Source organism: Arachis hypogaea, chromosome 5 (assembly GCF_003086295.3).
Source record: "Arachis hypogaea cultivar Tifrunner chromosome 5, arahy.Tifrunner.gnm2.J5K5, whole genome shotgun sequence".
Classification (NCBI taxonomy): domain Eukaryota; kingdom Viridiplantae; phylum Streptophyta; class Magnoliopsida; order Fabales; family Fabaceae; genus Arachis; species Arachis hypogaea.
Genome location: NC_092040.1, coordinates 53,591,826 through 53,611,010, shown reverse-complemented (window position 1 = coordinate 53,611,010; position 19,185 = coordinate 53,591,826). Strand labels below are relative to the sequence as shown.

General features: G+C 38.9%; 1 non-coding gene across 1 annotated transcript; it reads left to right on the top strand.

Annotated features, from left to right (window-relative positions):
- Positions 1 to 9,793: 9,793 nt before the first annotated feature.
- On the top strand, positions 9,794 to 9,901 carry LOC112804355 (small nucleolar RNA R71). The gene has a single exon (XR_003202964.1). It is a non-coding gene; the product is annotated as a small nucleolar RNA R71 (small nucleolar RNA).
- Positions 9,902 to 19,185: the final 9,284 nt, after the last annotated feature.

Here is a 19,185-nt window from a genome sequence, read left to right as displayed (position 1 = left end):
TCCTTGAGGCATCTCAGGAATTTGTTGATGGTGAGCTTCCTCATGCATTTCTTGAGGGCCGTGAGGAGCTTCTCTTGCTTGCTCCATCCTTTTCTTGGTGATGGGCTTGTCTTCTTCAATGGAGACATCTCCATCTATGATAACTCCAGCTGAGTAGCATAGATGGCATATGAGGTGAGGGAAGGCTAGCCGTGCCATGGTTGAGGACTTGTCGGCTATTTTGTAGAGTTCATTGGAGATGACCTCATGAACTTCTACTTCCTCTCCAATCATGATGCTATGGATCATGATGGCCCGATTCACAGTAACTTCAGATCGGTTGCTAGTAGGAATGATGGATCTTTGGATGAACTCCAACCATCCTCTAGCTACAGGCTTGAGGTCCAGTCTTCTTAGTTGGACTGGCTTGCCTTTGGAGTCTATTCTCCATTGGGCTCCTTCCACACATATGTCCGTAAGGACTTGGTCCAACCTTTGATTAAAGTTGACCCTTCTAGTGTAGGGGCGTTCATCTCCTTGCATCATAGGCAAGTGAAACGCCAACCTCACATTTTCCGGACTAAAATCTAAGTATTTCCCCCGAACCATTGTGAGATAGTTCTTTGGATTCGGGTTCATACTTTGATCATGGTTCCTAGTGATCCATGCATTGGCATAGAACTCTTGAACCATTAATATTCCGACTTGTTGCATGGGGTTGGTTATGACTTCCCACCCTCTTCTTTGAATTTCATGTCGGATTTCCGGATACTCATTCTTTTTGAGCTTGAAAGGGACCTCGGGGATCACCTTCTTCTTTGCCACAACATCATAGAAGTGGTCTTGATGGCTCTTGGAGATGAATCTCTCCTTCTCCCATGACTCGGAGGTGGAAGCTTTTGTCTTCCCTTTCCCTTTTCTAGAGGATACTCCGGCCTTAGGTGCCATTGATGGTAATGGAAAAACAAAAAGCTTATGCTTTTACCACACCAAACTTAAAATTTTGCTCGCCCTCGAGCAAGAAAGAAAAGAAAAGTAGAAGAAGAAGAAGAGAATAGGGAAGAGAGGGAGAAGAGTTGGTTCGGCTATGTGGGAGAATGTGGGTTTGTGATGTGTGAAAATGAAGAAGAGTGGAAGGGTATTTATAGGGAGAGGGGAGGGTATAGGTTCGGCCAATTTGGGTGGGAATGGGTGGGAAAATGAATTTGAATTTTATGAAGGTAGGTGGGGTTTATGGGGAAGAGTGGGTTGATGTGAATGGTGAATGGGGTAATTGGGAAGAGGAATTGAGGTGATTGGTGAAGGTTTTTGGGAAGTGTGATATGGGGAAGAGTGAAATGAGATTTGGATTAGGAGAGTGTGATTAGGATTAAAAGAAAAGGTAGGAATATGGTAGGTGGGGATCCTATGGGGTCCACAGATCCTGAGGTGAAAAGAAATACCATTCCTTCACCATATAGGCATGTAAAATGCCTTCGTGCATTATCCTGGCGTTCAAACGCCCATTGGTGCACGTTCTGGGCGTTCAACGCCCATGTAATGCATGTTTCTGGCGTTGAACGCCAGTTTCATGCTTGTTACTGGCGTTCAGCGCCAGTTTGTCCTCTCTGTGCACGTTCCTGGCGTTTAACGCCAGGTTGTTGCTTGTTCCTGGCGTTCAGCGCCAGAATGGTGCTCTGTTCTGGCGTTGAACGCCAGCCAGATGCATCTTACTGGTGTTGAACGCCAGTCTGCGCTACCTCCAGGGTAAAAAAATTTTTCTTCTGTTTTTGACTCTGTTTTTAATTTTTTTGATTTTTTCGTGACTCCTCATGATCATGTACCTAATTAAACACAAAAATAACAAAGAAACAAAATAAAACAAGATTAGATAAAATTGGGTTGCCTCCCAACAAGCGCTTCTTTAATGTCAATAGCTTGACAGTGGCTCTCATGGAGCCACAAGGTGATCAGGTCAATTTTAGTGTGTAATCCCAACACCAAACTTAGAGTTTGGATATGGAGTTTGAACACCAAACTTAGAGTTTGGTTGTGGCCTCACAACACCAAACTTAGAGTTTGACTGTGTGGGCTCTTCTTGACTCTGAACTGAGAGAAGTTCTTCCTGCTTACTCTCTTTTGTCACAGAGGGATGGCCATGTGCCTTAAACATAAGGTAGTCCCCATTTAATTGAAGGACTAACTCACCTCTGTTGACATCTATCACAGCTCCTGCTGTGGCTAGGAAAGGTCTTCCTAGGATGATGCATTCATCATCTTCCTTCCTAGTGTCTAGGATTATGAAATCAGCAGGGATGTAAAGGCCTTCAACCTTTACTAGCACGTCCTCTACTATTCCATAAGCTTGTCTCAATGACTTATCTGCCAATTGTAATGAGAACAAGGCAGGTTGTACCTCAATGATCCCCAGCTTCTCCATTACAGAGAGTGGCATCAGATTTATCCCTGATCCCAGATCACATAGAGCTTTTTCAAAGCTCATGGTGCCTATGGTACAAGGTATTAGGAACTTGCCAGGATCTTGTTTCTTTTGAGGTAGAGTTTTTTGAATCCAAGAATCTAGTTCACTAACGAGCAAGGGAGGTTCACTTTCCCAAGTCTCATTACCAAACAACTTGGCATTCAGCTTCATGATAGCTCCTAAGTATTGAGCAACTTGCTCTCCAGTCACATCTTCATCCTTTTCAGAGGAAGAATAGTCTTCAGAGCTCATGAATGGAAGAAGGAGATTTAATGGGATCTCTATGGTCTCTGTATGAGCCTCAGATTCCTCTGGATCCTTAATAGGAAACTCCTTCTTGCTTGGAGGACGTCCCAGGAGGTCTTCCTCACTAGGATTTTCGTCCTCCTCCTCCCTAGTGCATTCGGCCATTTTGATCAAATCAATGGCCTTGCACTCTCCTTTTGGATTCTCTTCTGTATTGCTTGGGAGAATACTGGGAGGAGTTTCAATGACTTTCTTACTCAGCTGGCCCACTTGTGCCTCCAAATTTCTAATGGAGGATCTTGTTTCATTCATGAAACTGAAAGTGGCCTTTGACAGATCAGAGACTATATTGGCTAAATTAGAAGTGTTTTGTTCTGAATTCTCTGTCTGTTGCTGAGAAGATGATGGATATGGCTTACTATTGCTCAGCCTATTGCGTCCACCATTGTTAAAGCCTTGTTGAGGCTTTTGTTGATCCTTCCAGGAGAAATTTGGATGATTTCTCCATGATGGATTATAGGTGTTTCCATAAGGTTCACCCATGTAATTAACCTCTGCCATGGCAGGGTTCTCAGGATCATAAGCTTCTTCAGAAGCTACCTCTCTAGTACTGTTGGATGCATGTTGCAATCCATTCAGATTTTGAGAGATCATGTTGACCTGTTGAGTCAACATTTTGTTCTGAGCTAATATGGCATTCAGAGCGTCAATTTCAAGAACTCCTTTCTTCTGAGGTATCCCATTATTCACGGAATTCCTCTCAGAGGTGTACATGAACTGGTTGTTTGCAACCATGTCAATGAGTTCTTGAGCCTCTTCAAGCGTTTTCTTCAGGTGAATAGATCCACCTGCAGAATGGTCCAATGACATTTTCGAAAATTCAGATAGACCATAATAGAATATATATAATAGGGTCCATTCTGAAAACATGTCAGATGGACATCTCTTGGTCAGCTGCTTGTATCTTTCCCAAGCTTCATAGAGGGATTCACCATCTTTTTGTTTGAAGGTTTGAACATCCACTCTTAGCTTGCTCAGCTTTTGAGGAGGAAAGAATTTATCTAAGAAGGCAGTGACCAGCTTATCCCAGGAGTCCAGGCTATCCTTAGGTTGTGAATCCAACCATATTCTAGCTCTGTCTCTTACAGCAAAAGGGAAAAGCATGAGTCTGTAGACTTCAGGATCAACTCCATTCGTCTTTACAGTCTCACAGATCTGCAAGAACTCAGTTAAAAACTGATAAGGATCTTCAGATGGAAGTCCATAAAACTTGCAGTTTTGTTGTATTAATGCAACTAGTTGAGGCTTAAGCTCAAAGTTATTGGCTCCAATGGCAGGAATGGAGATGCTTCTTCCATCAAACTTGGATGTTGGCTTTGTGAAGTCACCAAGCATTCTCCTTGCATTATTATTATTATTATTTTCGGCTGCCATGTCCTTCTCTTGTTCGAAAATTTCTGAAAGGTTGTTTCTGGATTGTTGTAATTTAGCTTCTCTTAATTTTCTCTTCAGAGTCCTTTCAGGTTCTGGATCAACTTCAACAAGAGTGCCTTTTTCCCTGTTCCTGCTCATATGAAAGAGAAGAAAACAAGAAAAGAAAGAGGAATCCTCTATGTCACAATATAGAGATTCCTTTATGTTAGTAGAAGAAGAAAGGGGTAGAAGAAAGAAGAAGGATGGATTCGGATTTTTGGATGAAGAGAGGTGAAGAGAAGTGTTAGTAATTAAATAATTAAATAGAATAAGAGAAGAGAAGAGAAATTTCGAAAATAATTTTTTGAAAAAGAGGTTAGTAATTTTCGAAAATCAAAGACAAAATATAATTAAAATTAAAATTTAAAACAAAAAGAATTTTTGAAAAAGAGAGGGAGAATTTTCGAAAATTAGAGAGGGAAAAGTAGTTAGGTGGTTTTGAAAAAGATAAGAAACAAACAAGAAGTTAGTTAGTTGATTGAAAAAGATTTGAAATCAAATTTGAAAAGATAAGAAGATAGGAGGTTAGATAAGATATTTTGAAATCAAATTTTGAAAAAGATAAAATTTTTGAAAAAGATAAGATAAAAGATAAAAAGATAAGATAAAATTTTAATAAAAAGATATTTTGAAAAAGATCTAATTTTTAAAATAGACTTAACTAACAAGAAACTACAAGATAAGATTCTAGAACTTAAAGATTGAACCTTTCTTAACAAGAAAGTAACAAACTTCAAATTTTTGAACCAATCACATTAATTGTTAGCTAATTTTCGAAAATTTGAAATAAAGATAAGAAAAAGATTTTGAAAATATTTTGAAAAATAATTTTTGAATTTTTCGAAAATTATATAAAAAATGAAAAAGATATGATTTTTAAAAAAAAAGATTTTGAAAAGATAAGATTTTTAAAATTGAAATTTTGACTTGACTTGTAAGAAACAACTAATTTTGAAAATTTTTTGACCAAGTCAACCCAAAATTTCGAAAATTTGGAGGAAAATAAAGAAAAGATATTTTTTTTATTTTTGAATTTTTAATAATGAGAGAGAAAAACAACAAAAATATGCAATGCATGAAATTTTTAGATCAAAACAATGAATGCATGCAAGAATGCTATGAATGTCAAGATGAACACCAAGAACACTTTGAAGATCATGATGAACATCAAGAACATAATTTTGAAAAATTTTTAATGCAAAGAAAACATGCAAGACACCAAACTTAGAAATCTTTAATGCATGGAAAATATGAATGCAAAAGTGCACATGAAAAACAACAAACAACACAAAACAAGAAATCATCAAGATCAAACAAGAAGACTTATCAAGAACAACTTGAAGATCATGAAGAACACTATGAATGCATGAAATTTTCGAAAAAATGCAAGAAAAATTTTAAAAGCATGCAATTGACACCAAACTTAAAAATTGACTCAAGACTCAAACAAGAAATACAAAATAATTTTTTTTATTTTTATGATTTTATGAAATTTTTTTTTGAATTTTTATTAATTTTTTTTCGAAAATAGAGTTTAGAAAAACGAAAAATAAAAGAAAAATTTTGAAAAAGATTTTTGAAAAGAAAATTACCTAATCTGAGCAACAAGATGAACCGTCAGTTGTCCATACTCGAACAATCCCCGGCAACGGCGCCAAAAACTTGGTGGACGAAATTGTGATAAAAGAGTTTCAGGCACTGTTAGAGAAGCTCACAACTCCGTTCAACTAACCAGCAAGTGTACTGGGTCGTCCAAGTAATAAACCTTACGTGAGTAAGGGTCGATCCCACAGAGATTGTTGGTATGAAGCAAGCTATGGTCACCTTGTAAATCTCAGTTAGGCAGATTAAATTGATTGATGGTTTCGAAAATAGAAATAAGAAAATAAATAATAAAAGGGATAGAATACTTATGCAGATTCATTGGTGGGAATTTCAGATAAGTGAATGGAGATACTGTATGACTCAAGGACGCCTGCTTTCCTACTGCTTCAACTCAATCCTTCTTACTCCTTTCCATGGCAAGCTGTGTATAGGGGTTCACCATCAGCGGTGGCTACTTTCAATTCTCTCGGGAAAATGATCCTATGCGGCTGTCACTCGCACGGCTAATCGTCTGGAGGCATCACCCATGGTTGATGGCTACATCCCATCCTCGCAGTGAAAACTACGCTCACGCACTCTGTCACAGCACGGCTAATCACTGGTTGGTTCCTGCGCCTACTGGAATAGAATCCCTTGATTCTTTTGCGTCTGTCACTAACGCCCAGCACTTGCAAGTTTGAAGTACGTCACAGTCATTCATTACCGGAATCCTACTCGGAATACCACAGACAAGGTTAGACTTTCCGGATTCCCAGGATCCTACTCGGAATACCACAGACAAGGTGAGACTTTCCGGATCCTCATAAATGCCGCCATCTATCTAGCGTATACCACGAAGATTCTGTTGGGGAATCTAAGAGATACACATTCAAGCTCTGTTGCATGTAGAACGGAAGTGGTTGTCAATCACGTGCGTTCATAAGTGAGAATGATAATGATCGTCACTTTCATCATTACATTCATCATGTTCTTGGGTACGAATGAATATCTTGGAATAAGAATAAGAGAGATTTGAATAAAAGAAAATAGAATTGCATTAATACTTGAGGTACAGCAGAGCTCCACACCCTTAATCTATGGTGTGCAGAAACTCCACCATTGAAAATACATAAGTAAAAGGTTCAGGCATGGCCGAATGGCCAGCCCCCAAAACGTGATCACAGGATTCAAAATACAATCCAGGATGATGATATGATAGTAAAAAGTTCTATTTATAATAAACTAGCTCCTAGGGTTTACATGAGTAAGTAATTGATGCATAAATTCACTTTCGGGGCCCACTTGGTGTATGTTTGGGCTGAGCTTGATCAATCCACGAGCTAAGGCTTCTCTTGGAGTTGAACTTCGAGTTATGACGTGTTTTGGGCGTTCAACTCCGGATCATGACGTTTTTCTGGCGTTTATATATTGCTGGAAAGCCCTGGATGTGTACTTTCCAACGCCGTTGAGAGCGCGCCAATTGGAGTTCTGTAGCTCCAGAAAATCCATTTCGAGTGCAGGGAGGTCAGATTCCAACAGCATCAGCAGTCCTTTTGTCAGCCTTCTTCAGAGTTTTGCTCAGATCCCTCAATTTCAGCCGGAATTTACCTGAAATCACAGAAAAACACACGAACTCATAATAAAGTCCAGAAATGTGAATTTAACATAAAACCTAATGAAAACATCCCTAAAAGTAGCTCAAACTTACTAAAAACTATATAAAAACAATGCCAAAAAGCGTATAAATTATCCGCTCATCAGTGGGGTTTTATGAAGGATGGATGTGAGTGGTGAAGAGAAAGATGGGATTTGATAGGTGAAGGGTTTTTGGGGAAGAGGTGTTGAGGTGATTGGTGAATGGGTGAAGAAGAGAGAGAGGGTGGTAGGGTAGGTGGGGATCCTGTGGGGTCCACAGATCCTGAGGTGTCAAGGAAAAGTCATCCCTGCACCAAATGGCAAGCAAAATCTCGTTTTGTGCCAATTCTGGCGTTAAACGCCGGGCTGGTGCCCATTTCTGGCGTTTAACGCCAGCTTCTTGCCCTTTTCTGGCGTTTAACGCCAGTCTGGTGCCCCTTTTTGGCGTTAAACGCCCAGAATGGTGCCAGACTGGGCGTTAAACGCCCAACAGCTAGCCTCACTGGCGTTTAAACGCTAGTAGGTGCGTCCTCCAGGGTGTGCTATTTTTCTTCCTGTTTTTCATTCTGTTTTTGCTTTTTTCATTGATTTTGTGACTTCTCATGATCATCAACCTACAAAAAATATAAAATAACAAAAGAAAATAGTTAATTATAAAACATTGGGTTGCCTCCCAACAAGCGCTTCTTTAATGTCATTAGCTTGACAGAGGACTCTCATGGAGCCTCAGAAATGCTCAGAGCCATGTTGGAACCTCCCAACACCAAACTTAGAGTTTGAATGTGGGGGTTCAACACCAAACTTAGAGTTTGGTTGTGGCCTCCCAATACCAAACTTAGAGTTTGACTGTGGGGGCTCTGTTTGGCTCTGATTTGAGAGAAGCTCTTCATGCTTCCTCTCCATGGTGACAGAGGGATATCCTTGGGCCTTAAACACCAAGGATTCTTCATTCACTTGAATGATCAACTCTCCTCTATCAACATCAATCACAGCCCTTGCTGTGGCTAGGAAGGGTCTGCCAAGGATGATGGATTCATCCATGCACTTCCCAGTCTCTAGGACTATGAAATCAGTAGGGATGTAATGGTCTTCAACTTTAACCAGAACATCCTCTACAAGTCCATGGGCTTGTTTTCTTGAGTTGTCTGCCATCTCTAGTGAGATTCTTACAGCTTGTACCTCAGAGATCCCTAACTTCTCCATTACAGAGAGAGGCATGAGGTTTACACTTGACCCTAAGTCACACAAGGCCTTCTTGAAGGTCATGGTGCCTATGGTACAAGGTATTGAAAACTTCCCAGGATCCTGTCTCTTTTGAGGCAGTTTCTGCCTAGACAAGTCATCCAGTTCCTTGGTGAGCAAAGGGGATTCATCCTCCCAAGTCTCATTTCCAAATAACTTGTCATTTAGCTTCATGATTGCTCCAAGGTATTTAGCAACTTGCTCTTCAGTGACATACTCATCCTCTTCAGAGGAAGAATACTCATCAGAGCTCATGAATGGCAGAAGTAAGTCCAATGGAATCTCTATGGTCTCAGTTTGAGCCTCAGATTCCCATGATTCCTCATTGGGGAACTCATTGGAGGCCAGTGGACGCCCAGTGAGGCTTTCCTCAGTGGCGTTCACTGCCTCTTCTCCCTCCCAAAATTCGGCCATGTTGATGGCCTTGCACTCTCCTTTTGGATTTTCTTCTGTATTGCTTGGGAGAGTACTAGGAGGGAGTTCAGTAATTTTCTTGCTCAGCTGACCCACTTGTGCCTCCAAATTTCTGATGGAGGACCTTGTTTCAGTCATGAAACTTTGAGTGGTTTTGATTAGATCAGAGACCATGGTTGCTAAGTCAGAGGTATTCTGCTTAGAACTCTCTGTCTGTTGCTGAGAAGATGATAGAAAAGGCTTGCTATTGCTAAACCTGTTTCTTCCACCATTGTTGTTATTGAAACCTTGTTGAGGTCTCTGTTGATCCTTCCATGAGAAATTTGGATGATTTCTCCACGAAGGATTATAGGTGTTTCCATAGGGTTCTCCCATGTAATTCACCTCTTCCATTGAAGGATTCTCAGGATCATAAGCTTCTTCCTCAGATGAAGCTTCCTTAGTACTGCTTGGTGCATTTTGCATTCCAGACAGACTTTGAGAGATCATATTGACTTGTTGAGTCAATATTTTGTTCTGAGCCAATATGGCATTCAGAGTGTCAATCTCAAGAACTCCTTTCTTCTGACTAGTCCCATTGTTCACAGGATTCCTTTCAGAAGTATACATGAATTGGTTATTTGCAACCATTTCAATCAGTTCTTGAGCTTCAGTAGGCGTCTTCTTCAGATGAAGAGATCCTCCAGCAGAGCTATCCAAAGACATCTTGGATAGTTCAGAGAGACCATTATAGAAAATACCTATGATGCTCCATTCAGAAAGCATATCAGAAGGACACTTTCTGATTAATTGTTTGTATCTTTCCTAAGCTTCATAGAGGGATTCTCCTTCCTTCTGTCTGAAGGTTTGGACTTCCACTCTAAGCTTACTCAATTTTTGAGGTGGAAAGAACTTTGCCAAGAAGGCATTGACTAGCTTTTCCCAAGAGTCCAGGCTTTCTTTAGGTTGAGAGTCCAACCATGTTCTAGCTCTGTCTCTTACAGCAAAAGGGAATAGCATAAGTCTGTAGACCTCAGGGTCAACCCCATTAGTCTTGACAGTGTCACAGATTTGCAAGAACTCAGCTAAGAACTGATGAGGATCTTCCAATGGAAGTCCATGGAACTTGCAATTCTGTTGCATTAGAGAAACTAATTGAGGCTTAAGCTCAAAGTTGTTTGCTCCAATGGCAGGGATAGAGATGCTTCTCCCATAGAACTCGGGAGTAGGTGCAGTAAAGTCACCCAGCACCTTCCTTGCATTGTTGGCATTGTTGTTTTCGGCTGCCATGTGTTCTTCTTCTTTGAAGAATTCGGTCAGGTCCTCTAAAGAGAGTTGTGCTTTGGCTTCTCTTAGCTTTCTCTTCAAGGTCCTTTCAGGTTCAGGATCAGCCTCAACAAGAATGCCTTTGTCTTTGCTCCTGCTCATATGAAAGAGAAGGAACAAGAAAATGTGGAATCCTCTATGTCACAGTATAGAGATTCCTTTAGGTGTCAGAGGAAAAGAAAAGTAGAAGACAGAAGTAGAAAATTCGAACTTATCAAAGAAGATGGAGTTCGAATTTTTGCATTAAGGAATAGTGTTAGTTCATAAATAGAAGGATGTGAGAAGGAGGGAAGTGGTTTTCGAAAATTAAGTAAGAAATTTTGAAAACATTTTGAAAAACACTAATTAATTTTCGAAAACCAAGAGTGAGAAAGAGATCAAGTGATTTTTGAAAAAGATTTTGAAATTAGAAATCAAAAAGATTTGATTGAAAACTATTTTGAGAAAGATGTGGTTAAGAAAATATGATTAGTTTTAAAAAGATGTGATTGAGAAGATATGATTTGAAAAACATTTTAAAAAAAAATTGATTTTGAAAATTAAAAACTTGACTAACAAGAAAAGATATGATTCAAACATTAAACCTTTCTCAACAGAAAAGGCAACATACTTGAAATGTTGAATCAAATCATTAATTGATAGTAAGTATCTTTGAAAATAGAAAGAAATTGATTTTGAAAAAGATTTGATTTTGAAAAACTTTGAAAACTTGAAAAAAATTTGATTTGAAAACAAAATCTTCCCCCTTTAGCCATCCTGGCGTTAAACGCCCAGAATGGTGCACATTCTGGCGTTTAACGCCCAAAACTATACCCTTTTGGGCGTTAAACGCCCAACCAGGTACCCTGGCTGGCGTTTAAACGCCAGTCTGTCCTTCTTCACTGGGCGTTTTGAACGCCCAGCTCTTTCTGTGCAATTCCTCTGCTGTATGTTCTGAATCTTTAATTCTCTATATTATTGACTTAAGAAGACACAAATTAAAAATATTTTTGGATTTTTAATAATAAGGAAAAATCAAAATGCAACAAGAATCAAATAACTATGCATGCAAGACACCAAACTTAGCAGTTTGTATACTACTGACACTAATGAGAGTGCATATGAGACACATAAAACACTCAAGTCAAGGGAATTCAAAGATCATAGTAAGAAATCATCAAGAATTATTTGAAGATCCTTAAGAACACATGAATGGATGCATGCAATTGACACCAAACTTAACATGAGACACTAGACTCAAACAAGAAATTTTTGGATTTTATGATTTTTTGATTTTTTTGTGTTTTTCGAAAATTAAGTGGAAAAAGATATCAAAATTCTTAATGAGAATTCCAGGAATCATGCAGTGTTAGTCTAAAGCTTCAGTCTAAAGGAATTAGACATGGTCAGCCAAGCTTCAGCAGAACATTGCATTCAAGAGCTAAATTGATGAAGATCAATCAGCTTTGGTGATGATAAGAACATCACCTTGAGACACTAGAATTCATTCTTAAGAACTCTGAAGAAAAAAAATACCTAATCTAAGCAACAAGATGAACCGTCAGTTGTCCAAACTCAACAATCCCCGGCAACGGCGCCAAAAACTTGGTGCACGAAATTGTGATCAATACTTTTCACAACTCTCATAATCCCCGGTCATGAACCCCAAAAACTTGGTGTTCAATACCATGGCATAAACACAACTTCGCACAACTAACCAGCAAGTGTACTGGGTCGTCCAAGTAATAAACCTTACGCGAGTAAGGGTCGATCCCACAGAGATTGTTGGTATGAAGCAAGCTATGGTCATCTTGTAAATCTTAGTCAGGTAAACTCAATTGGATATGGTGATGAACGAAATAAACATAAAGATAAAGATAGAGGTACTTATGTAATTCATTGGTAGGAACTTCAGATAAGCGCATGAAGATGCCTTCCCTTCCATCTCTCTGCTTTCCTACTGTCTTCATCCAATCCTTCTTACTCCTTTCCATGGCAAGCTTATGTAGGGTTTCACCGTTGTCAGTGGCTACCTCCCATCCTCTCAGTGAAAATGTTCCTATGCTCTGTCACAGCATGGCTAATCATTTGTCGGTTCTCGGTCAGGCCGGAATAGAATCCAGCGATTCTTTTGCGTCTGTCACTAACGCCCCGCCTGCTAGGAGTTTGAAGCACGTCACAGTCATTCAATCATTGAATCCTACTCAGAATACCACAGACAAGGTTAGACCTTCCGGATTCTCTTGAATGCCGCCATCAGTTCTAGCCTATACCACGAAGACTCTGATCTCACGGAATGGTTGGCTCGGTTGTCAAGCAAGCACTCGGTTGTCAGGCGATCAACCATGCATCGTGCAATCAGGAATCCAAGAGATATTCACCCAATCGAAGGTAGAACGGAGGTGGTTGTCAGTCACACGTTCATAGGTGAGAATGATGATGAGTGTCACGGATCATCACATTCATCAAGTTGAAGAACAAGTGATATCTTAGAACAAGAACAAGCGGAATTGAATGGAAGAACAATAGTAATTGCATTAATACTCGAGGTACAGCAGAGCTCCACACCTTAATCTATGGTGTGTAGAAACTCCACCGTTGAAAATACATAAGAACAAGGTCTAGGCATGGCCGTGAGGCCAGCCTCCCAATGATCTAAGAACTAGACGTCCAAAGATGATCTAGAGATCTAAAGTGATCAAAAGATTTCTAATACAATAGTAAAAGGTCCTACTTATAGAAAACTAGTAGCCTAAGGTTTACAGAAATGAGTAAATGACATAAAAATCCACTTCTGGGCCCACCTGGTGTGTGCTTGGGCTGAGCAATGAAGCATTTTCGTGTAGAGACTCTTCTTGGAGTTAAACGCCAGCTTTAGTGCCAGTTTGGGCGTTTAACTCCCATTTGGGTGCCAATTCCGGCGTTTAACGCTGGAAATCTTGAAGGTGACTTTGAACGCCGGTTTGGGCCATCAAATCTTGGGCAAAGTATGGACTATCATATATTGCTGGAAAGCCCAGGATGTCTACTTTTCAACGCCGTTGAGAGCGCGCCAATTGGGCTTCTGTAGATCCAGAAAATCCGCTTCGAGTGCAGGGAGGTCAGAATCCAACAGCATCTGCAGTCCTTTTCAGTCTCTGAATCAGATTTTTGCTCAGGTCCCTCAATTTCAGCCAGAAAATACCTGAAATCACAGAAAAACACACAAACTCATAGTAAAGTCTAGAAAAGTGAATTTTAACTAAAAACTAATGAAAATATACTAAAAACTAACTAGATCATACTAAAAACGTACTAAAAACAATGCCAAAAAGCGTACAAATTATCCGCTCATCACACTTCCACCACCATCCTCCACATCTCACATAATCATCAATGATCCTCATTGATTATTCATGTTTCCCTTGCTTCACTCGCAAGTTACCACATCCACTAGCTCCTTCTCTCATAGCTAGGCATATCATAATTATTTAAGGCTTAAACGGTGAGATCGGAGGCTTAGAAGTATGAGATTTGGCTTTTAAAACTCAAAAATCAACTTTGGGATGAAAACAGGGCCACGCATACGCGCACTCCACGCGCACGCGTGGATGGCCTCAAAAACTCATCGGCGCGCAAGCGTCATCCACGCTAACGCGTGGATTAAAAATTTGCCAATCGACGCGTACGCGTCAACCACGCGTACGCGTGGGTGTTCTCGTGCCCCAGGCACAACACTGGCACAGTTCTGGCATAACTCTCTAGAAAATGACTAGGCATTGGGTGCAGCCCATCGGCGCGCCCGCGCACATCATGCTCACGCATGGATGGCGCTTTCTAGAAGATCGGCGCTTACGCGCCAAGTGCGCCTACGCGCAAGGGGTTATGCTGCTAAAAACTTTCTAAGTTAAAAGCTGTAGAATTCACAGATTTAAACCCCAATCTTCCAACGGACATAACTTCCTCATTTTAAATCGTTTTTCACCCATTCTTCGAACGGCATGGACTTCCCGGATCCAATTTCATTTCTAAATAGATTTGGCACAAAATGGAGATCCGTAGTCCAAGTTATGTCCCACCAAAGTATGCCCAAAACCCATATTTTCATACAAAACCACAATATGCCATTTTCAAAACAAGCCATTTTCAACTCTTTTCAAAATCAATCAAAACATGCCAATTTCATCCCTTTTCTTTGAAATCAATCAAAATATATCAAATTCAACATCAAGCCTCCTCAACTCACACATTGACACATTATCACAAATTACAAAATCACTATCCCATCATCCTAGCCCACTTCACCCAAGTGGCTCAAACCCAAACACATTGACATATCATATACTCTTTCTCATGCCAATTTTCAACAACACCAATTCCAATTAACCATCATTATACATAATCAATATCATATTCACCATCAACATGGTTCAACCCACAATTCAACCATAACCGATCATCAAGCATATATCACAACATGCATATTTCTCATACATCATACTATCAAGGCATCAATAATCATCATCACATATATGACCACATCATATATCTCAACCATTCAACAACACCAACAATTCAATGCCTATCTTAGGGTCTCTAGCCTAAGTATTTCCTACCACATTACATATTAGATACGGGAAACCGAAACCATACCTTAGCCGATTTTCCAAGCTCAACCGGAGCACTTCCAAACCACTTATCCACAAGCTCTCAAGGCCTCAAGACCTCCAAGAACAGATTTTTCACCACCAAATCCCTTTTTCAAGCTTTTCAAAATCACCAATCAAGCTCCAAAATTCACATATACATAACCTAAGCCACAATCATCATACCCATACACAACATCTCAAAACCCAAACATCATAAAACAACCAAATACACTAGGGTTGAGAATCTTACCACACCCAAGGTCCAAGGAGAGAAGATTAACCTTCTCCTTCAAGAAAGTTGGGTCCTATAACATCAAAGAACCCAAAATCTCAACATTTCACCCATGAAACTCGAAAATAAGGGCTGGAATTTCGAACAGCAACACGTGGCTTACCTCAAGATTGATTGTATGGGTTTTGTAGAGCTCTCCGCGGTGAACGCGTGGCCGCAAATGGAGCTATCGGAGCTCTAGATCAAAAGTTATGGTGGTTTGAAGATCAAGTGAGAGAAAGAAGGTTGAGAGAGTGTTCTTACCCCATTCTCTCTAACTTTCAGCGTGTTTTGAGTGTTGTAAGGAGAGAGAGTGCTGAAAACTAGGGTTTTGGTCTAGTTATGTTGGGCCAAGGGCCCACTTTGGGTCCGGTTGGCCTGGTTTGGCCCGTTCGGTCCAATCTTTGTCCGAATTCTATAAAATTGGTACCGAAATTCTCGTCTCAATCTCCTCTATCATATTTAGCCACAAAAATCACATTTTGGGCTTTCTAGAATAAATTCTCATTTATAGGCTAATTAGCCGTTAATTAACCGGGTTTTACACCGCGAGTTTTAGTGTCTGGCACACTCTTTCGGGTTATAGTGCCCGAGGTCACTCTGGCAGTAGAAACGTTATGTGCGTGGGAGACTGCCACAGCCCTCACATCTCAACGTAGGTGCGAAACTGACTCGACCCCTACACCGGCATTGCTATCTCAGACAAGCGGGAGACTGTCATAGCCCTTGTCTTTGAGGCGCATAGCGACTTGCCAATCATACAATTTAGTAATACGGCACAACTCATAGCACAATTTCGTTTATACTCATTCCATTAACCATAATCCTTCATCAATATATTAAGTTCATCATCAACCCAGTTCTCCATTAGTTAACAAGACGAAAACACCCAATAGACATACCAAGTCTAAGTCACCGCCTTCTAAAACCCGTATATAAATCTATTAATCTCAAATATAAACTCCTCTATACTAGTCTTAGAGCCTAATTACTATCCACAAGTCTTAAGTAAAAATTAAAGAAGTTTGGAAAGTCAGAGAACTCTTAAAAGTGAAGAACACATTTTCAGCAAAACAGGGGTTGTGCGTACGCACACGTTGAAAAAGGTACGTCCGCGTACGCATACACAAAAAATAGGACATTTTACGTACGCATACCTGGGCCACGTACGCAAAAGTGCTGGAAAGAGGCCACCATCCGGGTATGAGGCATGGGTTTGCGTACGCATGTTATCAGAATCTAGAAAAGTAAAGTTACAGAAATTTCAATTTTAGACTCCAAACTTTAAACGTTCATAACTTCCTCTACAAAACTCCATTTTCTCAAACTTTATATCAATTTAAATCTCTTTAAATCATCTTTAATTTAAAACAACTTTAAACCAATTTCAAAAATTAAGGCTCAAATTATGATCCGCCAAAGTTCACCAAAAATAGATTACCAAAGGAGACCATTCTCGAATTTTCCAAAACTTCTAAACCCAACCAACTCAAACATACTCAAAACGACCCCAAAATTATTATAGACACTCCCCAAACATTTATCAATCACCTAACTATTAAAACCTCTCAATATTCCCCTCCATTAACTTCAATTCCTCCTAAATTCATACCAAAATTCCTCAATTATCCATTCTCAACAAGAACCACAACAACCAATAATCCATATCATCATCAACGATCATCTTTAACATCAATACCTAACATTATAACTCATCAAGGCATCATACTCATCAATAATAATCATCTGCCAACATATATATACTTATCATCATATTCAAACTCATACAACCTCTATCTAAACCACAATCAACATGGCATTTATATACAATCAATCATACAACCACATTATTCAAACCTATCTTGAAGGCCACTAGCCTAAGTTGCACGAAACATTATATACTACATAAAGAAAATCGAAATTATACCTTGGCCGATTATTCTCCACACATAAAACTACTTTACTACAAGCATTCAAGCCTTCACCCAACACCAAGAACACTCTATATCATGAAAAACAACAAGAATCAAAGCTAGAGTTTATGACATTCAACTAAACACAAGAATTTAGTGATATCTTACCATATCCAACGAGTTTTAGTGTAAAATTCACTACTCATCCAAGCTAGATTACACCTAAACAATAAGAACACAAAGAAACTTTGCCCAAAAAGCCATTTTTAAAAATGACATAGGGCAAAAAAATTGGGAAGAAAAAAGTGAATTTCTCATCACTTTGTTTAGATAAAAATGAAGAGCTCGACGAGAGCTTCGTGTGATTGCAAATGGCTCGTCAATTGGAGCTCCGTAGCTCAAGATACGGCCAAAAGAAGGAGGAGATGAATAGTGCTCTTCTTCTTCCTCTCTTCTCTCAAAAACCAGCGCCCCTTTTTCCTCTTTGTGCTGAAAATGAGCTTTCTTGACTCATTTAAGGCTTTATATATGCTGGAATGGGGCCCAACCTGGGTCCGATCCAATCGCATAGCGTTTTTGGTTAGTTTGGCCCGACTTTGGATCAAAACCTTTAGAATAAGTGCCCAGTTTGCTATTTCAAAAACTTTTCTAAGATTTTCTATTGTTTTATTCTTTCTCATGCAATACTAGACAGACTTAAGCCGATACTGCCGACTAATCTGTCAGTACGCGTTTTTAGGCAAAAATTTTCAAAAGAGAATATTTTTCCACTTAAAAAAATCCATTAAATCCGAATCTCACTTTTATATTTTAAAAAAATATTTTTATATTTTTGAACCTTTTTTTTTCGGGCAATTAAATTATTCTATTCTACTTATGCGATTTTTCGTGAAAATTCCAGTTCTTACAGTGCAGGTTGGGAGGACTTTTGCTATTTGGCGGTCTCAAATTTTCAACCCGACCTGCCTTTTTAGGCGGGTTACACGGGCCGGTCCGACAGATTTAGACCCGTTTGCCATCTCTACAGCTTGCAACCTTCTTTTATTTGTTTTAGAAGTACATCTAATCTAATCTATTAGAAAAAAAAAATTAATCCAATTATCTTAAAAATTTTAAAAACTCAAATATCCAATTGATGGAAGTTTTGTTATATGACATTATTAATTAATGAATTGTTTATATTTGTTTAATATTTAGGATAATAACTAATTATATCTATAAAGTTCGGTGTCCAATATTTTTTAAATTGAATCTTCAATCAAGTTATTTAAGTATTTAATGCTTCTTTTTGTTTTTTATATGTAAGTGTTGTTATTGCTGTTTTTTTTCTTCTTCCTCTTTCTCCTCCTCCTTTATTTTTGTCTTCAATGCATTGTCGCTGCTATTGTCATTGTTTCTTTCCTCCTCCTTTGTTATTATTGTCTTCTCTTATTCCTCATTTTTTTTTCTATGCATTTCTTCTTTAATATTGTTGTTTTGTCGTTGCTGTTACCGCCATCATTGTCGTTGCTGCCTCCCCTCCTCATTCTCCCCCTCCTCCTTCATCATGTTTCTTTTTCAACGTCATCGTTATTACTGTTGTTCCTATTGTTGTCGTCACTGTCGCCGCCCCTTTTTCCTCTTCCTTTTTCTTCGCGCTTCTTTTTTTAATGTTGTCGTCATTGCTCTATCCTGTCGTCGTTGTTGTCATTGCTACTGACCTACTATCATCGTCACATCTTTTTCTTTTTTCGTCTATATATGTTTAGTAGATATAATGAATATAGAAATTTTGATGCACAACAGAAAAAAAAGTGTTATATCAAATAAGTACTTACGTTATGTGTAAAAGTTAATGTGTTATATTTATGAATGTATGTGTTTTATATCAATTTTTATATTATGTATAGAAAATTATGTAACTTTATAATAAAATTTTTGTGTTAAAAAAGATAAAAAAATTATATAATAAATACGGGTATTTTTTTTTTTGCTAAGCTCGTAGGCTTGTACAAATTTAATTGAATTTGATTATAAAAAAATATTTGTAGATATAACACCATCACAAAACATTTT